The sequence below is a fragment of the Abrus precatorius genome, unplaced genomic scaffold, assembly GCF_003935025.1.
Source record: "Abrus precatorius isolate BTA unplaced genomic scaffold, Abrus_2018 Scaffold9, whole genome shotgun sequence".
In the NCBI taxonomy this organism is placed as follows: Eukaryota; Viridiplantae; Streptophyta; class Magnoliopsida; order Fabales; family Fabaceae; genus Abrus; species Abrus precatorius.
The window spans coordinates 21319010-21325898 of NW_020874439.1; the positions used below are offsets into that span (position 1 = coordinate 21319010).

General features: G+C 28.6%; 1 pseudogene; it reads right to left on the reverse strand.

The window, feature by feature from the left end:
• Nucleotides 1-951: 951 nt before the first annotated feature.
• On the reverse strand, nt 952-3123 carry LOC113850552 (annotated as a pseudogene).
• Nucleotides 3124-6889: the final 3766 nt, after the last annotated feature.

Sequence of the window (6889 nt, forward strand, 5' to 3'; positions counted from 1 at the left end):
AAAATTCATTTTTTTCATTCTAAAAAACAAAAGGAAAATGATTTCTTCTACATATTTTTTTTATAATTAAAACAACAAAATGATATTTTTAATTTGTGTTTCTTTATTAAAAAGTAAAAGTAAAGAAAGAACAACATTTATTGTTAACCGTTTTTATTTTTAATTTAGATATAAAAATAATAATAACAAATTTGAAGCCTTTAGAAAAATTTTAGTTAAAAAATAAAAAAAAAGGTTGAAAAAATTTTGTAAATAAGTTATTTATTTAATCACAGTTATAGAATAAAAAATTATATACAATTTTCATTTTGGAATAAAATAAATAATTAAAATTAATTATTTTTTATATGATTAATTAGAAGATAACTATGGTGTATTACAACTTTTACACGTAATTTACTTTCAAATTCAAAATCTTGAATCTGTTGAAGATGGCCTAAGAACTTTAAATTCAATGAGCTTTTCCTCTGAAAAAAAATATATAAATATAATTTAAAATAAATAAATTTTACGGTACTTTATAAATTAAGAAAATATTTTATGTTCTCTTATACATAATTATAATTGTAATAGTTGATTCTGTAAACAGTGAGTGGGGTTAGTAGTTTATTTAAAAAGATATAAATATTTTTAAATATTTAAAATATTAAAAAATTACAATTCTCAATTCAGAGAAAATATACAATGTTGTATCAAATTTATGGGCATCATAGTAAGTAACTAAAAAAAAAGGGAAAACTGAACACAAGATGTTGAGTTTGTAAGAAATTTTTTTTCAATATATAACTTAAAAGAGACGAGATTAAAAATGTGTTAGAAAGATGGGAGAATGGTATCGGAAAGGGGGAAAAGAATAAGAGTGCATACAGAGATGAAAACCATGCCCTACTCATAACATCAACATACACTTGTTTATTTATTATTAATTGTAACTGAAACCTCATTGTGCTATTACATGTGGCATTTAGCCAAAGCATAAAGGGGATTCTTCTTATGGTGTGTAACTCCTGGCAGCACTTCAGTATCAATGTCTTCCTTACTCATTCCTATTGGCAAATCCCAATCAAAGGCATAAAGAAGATTTGCAAGAACAAGATTCAATGTGGCAACAGCCATAGGCAAACCTGGGCATATTCTACGACCAGCACCAAATGGGATCAACTCAAAATCTTGTCCATGAAAATCTATAGCATTGTCTAAGAACCTCTCGGGTAAAAACTCTTCTGGGTCTTTCCAAGCTTCAGGATCTCTATGGATTGCCCCAACATTCACATACACTAATGTTTTTGATGGAATTTCATAACCATCTACAATGCATTTTTCATTTGTTTCTCTTGGCGCTAGAAGCACTGGTGGGTGCAATCTCAAAATCTCTTTTATCACTATCTTAAAATAGGAAAATTTTTTAATATCATCTTCATCTAAGAAACCTTTCTTACCTCCAAAGAGCCTAATTTCTTCTTGAACTTTCTTCAGTACTCTTGGGTTTTTTTATCAATGCGGTAGCCCATACTGTTGTGGCTGCAATTGTATCCGTTGCTCCTGCTAGTATGTTCTGTTGAAGGAAAATCACAATTAAAATAATACTTCTTTCTCTTTTGTTAGTAATAAAACAAATGTTGCACGTATGTTATGCAGTTTGCAGTAGTCGATCGATAGCATTGAATATCATGTCAAAATTAGTTTATTATTCAATTTTTTCACCTCTTTTTTTATCTTTTTTTTTTAATCATATCTTACATTTTAACTTTTCTCTTTCTCCTTTTTCTTTTTATCTTATCATTCTCTTTCTTTCACCCTTTTCACACCTATTTGATAGATATGAAATAATCATTTATTTTTTAGATAGATTTGAGTACACTGTTTATTTAATTATTTATTCAATGATTTTTTTTTATAAATTTAATAATAAAACTCATTAAGATAAACTAAAAATAACTTATTTTAAGAAGTTATACCAACACGATTAAAGTTATTTTTTATAAATTGTTTATAAATTCTTCCAAATACTGTGTTCTTGTTTGACATCTATAGACTAAAAGAAGTTCCATTTCATATTATCTTTTTGAAAAAACATATACTAAGAGCAAATTTTGTATGAACTATAAATGGGCCACGAGGGAAAACATTTTTCCAAATCTTATATGTATGCGAATGATGCAATCTTTTTGTGAGAGTATATAATTTGTTGAAACAGTAAATGAGAAGGAAAAGGAAAAGAAATTCAAACCATGAGCACCGCTTTGATGTGATCATTAGTGAGATCCATGGAAAACGAACGTTGCTTTTTTAATTGAAGGAAGACATCAATTATATCCTCTTCCTCCGGAGTCTTCTTGCTAGAATCCATGTGTTCACAATCACTTCCTGATAAAACTTATCCATCTCCTTAAAATTCCGTTCAAGACGTGTATGCAATCCCCTGATTTTATCAACCCAACCTAAGAAAGGAATAAAATCTGAAACGAAGAGAGTACCCATCATGGCCTGGGATTCATTGAACATCCCATAGATTCTACTCCTTTCACTTTCTTCATCATCTTCATACCTTCTCCCATAGGCAATTCTACATATAATATTGCTAGTAAGTGACCTTAGTGTTTCACTCAAATTTGTAATTTCTGAAGATAAGGCATGCCTAGATACTTTTCTTATCATCTGCTTGACCTCAAAGTGCCTTATTGAGGAAAAGCATGAGACACGCTTGGAGCTAAGGACATGGACAACACAAAGTTTTTTTATTTCCCTCCAATAATTATTGTATGGAGAAAATGCCATGTCTAACCCGTTATAGGACAATTTTTGTTGGCCAAGTAATTTAGGTCGTCCACAAAACACAAGGTCATGATTTTTCAGTGCTTCTTTGGCTAGTTTAGCTGAGGAGATAACAAGTGTTGGCCTTAAACCTAATTGAAGAGAAAATAGAGGACCATATTTCTTTGAGAGTTGCCATAGCTGCTTATGAAGGATAGAATTATCTAGCTGATGAAGATTTCCAATTATGGGAAGGCCTCTAGGACCAGGTGGATAGCGTGGATTCTTGGAAATTCTATAGTATCGGAAGAACAACAACAAAAACACCGGAAGAGTAAGGTATTGAATCAGGAAAAGAGGTAACACCATTGTAAACCCTTATAACCTACTATGTTGGAAAAATAGAAAATTTTCATACTATAATGGGAGGAGCTAGCTATACTTATATGTGAGTGGACAAACATGTATCGGGAATAATAAAAAAAATTCCAACAAAAAAAAAAAACACACGTTTTTCTTTTCTACATGTATGAATACCCAATAATAATCCTAACGATAAAACAGACGTGTCTTCAGATAGAAAGAAAAATTAATCAACTCTCTAGCTAGAAAGGTCTTGTTGGCAAAGCCAGGCTGTAAATATAAATTCATGAAACTTTTGCCGAAAATTTAATTCAAAGGAAAATAACATTTTCTTATCTTTTTCTCAAACTCTGTTTATATTGAAATAACAAAAAAAAAAAACACCAATTTTTAGAAAATTGAATCACCTTATCTCTAAACTATTAGTTTAAGAAAAATCATAAATAAAAATTAGAATCTTATTATGATAAGAATAATAAAATAGCTAATAAAAGAAAAGTCGTTACAAAGATTTGTAAGTAAATCTACGAAAAGATCATTATCAATGTTTTAATTAGTTCAACCTATAAAATTATTTGGCAGAAGTCCACAAAATAAATCCATAAGCATAACTTTAAGAAAATGATTGAAACTCACAGGGGTAATCATAGGGTCTTAGCGCCAAACCCATTGGCTATTGCTACAAGTGGGATGGATTGAAAGTTGAGGGTTATGTGTGCTAACTTAAATAGGTCCAATAGCATATATTTATATATTTAAGTTGTTGAAATTAGAAAACTCAGTAGTTGAATTTTGTGTTGGCTCGATCAGCAGCTTTTTTGCCCTTTTAGTGTTAAATTTAAAAAAAATTTACCAAAACAGGGCTTCATGTAAACATATTCCTGGTCTGGGGTTGGGGGTGACGTGGCAAGAGAATCGTCCAGATCAGGGACGACACATATGATGACGTGGCGAACTGTGAGAGTGTCGTCCCACCAGTAGCCGACACTCATGACAGTGTTGTCCCATTATTAGACAACACTCATAAGATGTTGACACGTGTCGCTCAATGATGCCACGTTCTATCTTAATCATCTTTTTCTCTCCTTAAAAAATTATATCCTCATTTCCTTCATATATTCTACCATTTGAATATAATATAACAACAATTTCATTCATCCTGCATTACAAATAAGCTAAATTTATAATATAATAAAATTATATTTAAAAATTTATTTGTAATTACAAATATTTAAATTTTTTTTAACACTTAAAAAATTTATATTACAACATTAACACTTAAAATATTATCCAAATATAAAATAAATATTATTATTTGAAATATAAATTCTTAATAGCCAATAAACAAAATCATATATTTATAATGCTTAAAAAAGTCTAACCTTATTATTGCTCTTCTTGCAATTTCTTCTCCAGTCTATCTAGTTACAATGTCTTCTCCAGCAGCCTATTCGTTCTTTAGCTTCACAGTTAAAATGTGAAACTTTCATATTTATACACATTTGAAGTTGGATAAAAGAATGTATCAAAATTTTTATTCACTGATCACATTAAAATTAGGTATCGTGGGCTGGCACTGGAGTCATCTATGTTGTAGACGCTACTAAAACCGTCCGAAAATAGACCACACAACTTCATTAAGCGACACGTGTCAACATCTCATGAGTTTCGTCTAATAATGGGGATGACACTGTCATGAGTGTCTGCTACTGGTGGGACGACACTCTCACAGTTCGCCACGTCATCATATGTGTCGTCTCTGTTATGGACAACTCTCTTGCCATGTCACCCGTCCACCCCAGATCAAGAATATGTTTACATGAAGCCCTATTTTGGTATTTTGTTTTAAAATTAACCCTAAAAAGGCAAAAAACCCTCGATCAGCTTATTCCTAAGGTACAATAGTCAGCTTGTCCTGTCAGACGAGGTGGTGTTAACGTGTTGTTTCAGAATGCAACTTTAATAAGGTGGCAAATTTCATTCAAAGCTGAATATAAAAACACAAGACATCCGAAAAATGGGAAGGGGAGGAGAAATTTAAGAGCGACAAATTGTTTAGAAAGAAGGATTTTCAAAAAATAGATCTTCAAAATAAAACATAAAAAGAAAGAAGTATAAAAAGAAAGAAATAGAAAAATAGTAAATAAAATTTGTAAATCGAAGATAAAAAAGAAGAAAGGATCATGCTATAAGTCACCATTTTAATAGTCACTTCCTTTGCTGTTCAGATTTAAAACTATTCATCTTTGCAAAACTAAAATTAAATGTATTATTTTTTATTTCGAAATTCTAATATGCTGAAAAAGAGTTTAAGACAATCCTTTTAATTTAATTTTTTTATTTTATTTTGTTATTTATTTGTATTTTTATTTGAATTTCTTTTTATTTTTATTTTAAAAAATGGATATTCTTATTTATATTATTTTTATTCTATATTTTATTCACTTTCGACTATTTTAGATAAAAATATTTGATTTCTCATGTTTATTTATTTTTAATTTAGTTTCTCTTAACTATACTTATTAATTTTTTTAAGTACTAATAATTAAAATTATAATAAAAGTTATTAAAATTGATAAATACAATTTTTTTATTATTTTATTTTATACTTAAGTTGTATTTTTATTTGTAAAATTTATCTTATTCTCACGTTAAATATAAATTTTTCTTAATTTTAATATTTTTTTTTATATCTTAATTATTATGTTAGTTATTTATCTTTTAGAATTGTTATCTTTTATCCTATTTATTGTATATTTGTAGAATATTGACGTGACTTAATTTTACATTTATGATTTAACCCCTCTTATATATTATGAATAATAAATTATTTTTTTATATAATTAATGAATAAATAATAATATAATTGCATCAATTTATAATATAAATGTATAGTTTCTCTATTGTTATAGATTATAAATTGATAAAGTTTATGTGTACTCAAGTTACCGGGGCTTTATGTGATATTAATTTATTATATGTTGTCCTTAATTAATTAGAAAATTATCTTAATAACTAATCAAAATGTATTCTCTTTCTAATTACTATTTTACTAATCAATCAATTTACATCAAAATTATTTTATTAATGCAACAATTTATAATGCTAATATGTAGCAACTCTACTTTTATGTATTATAAATTGTCAAAACCTATGCGTACTGTTGTTTGCAATCTAACACTAGCAAGTGCACTAGGATTGCAGCAAGTGATGAGTAAATTTAAGATCAGAATATCGTCTCCACAGGGAATTTAGGTTTCAAGTATCACTTCACATAATTATAAAGGAGATTTGTAACATATAACAGCAATAAACCAAAGCAATTAAAGCAAAGAACTTGCAGAGAAACAGAGTATAAGATTTGTGATAAAATGAAATAGCAATGAAGGATAGTTAGGAATTTACTTCACAAGAATATCAATATCAATCCAATTAAATCCTCTGAACATTCAAGCAATTGAATAATTGACAATCAGTTTCACATATATCTAGCCAAAGGTTAATTCCTTAACTCATTGACCCTAACAATCCACTAAACCTCCCTAATCCCTTAGGTGAGATTCAATTTCAGGTTGCATTAAGAATTAGAACTATAAGATTGCAGAATTAGGTCTCCTTATTCCTAAGAAATCCCTAAACTCTGGTTGCTAATTCAGATCGGAGCAAACAATCCAATTTCCATTGGTAAAGATTCCTCTTGATTAATCAAATGAATTTCCATTCAGAGATTGCATGAAAAGCAGAATTAACAACTCAATTAATCCAAGAACTT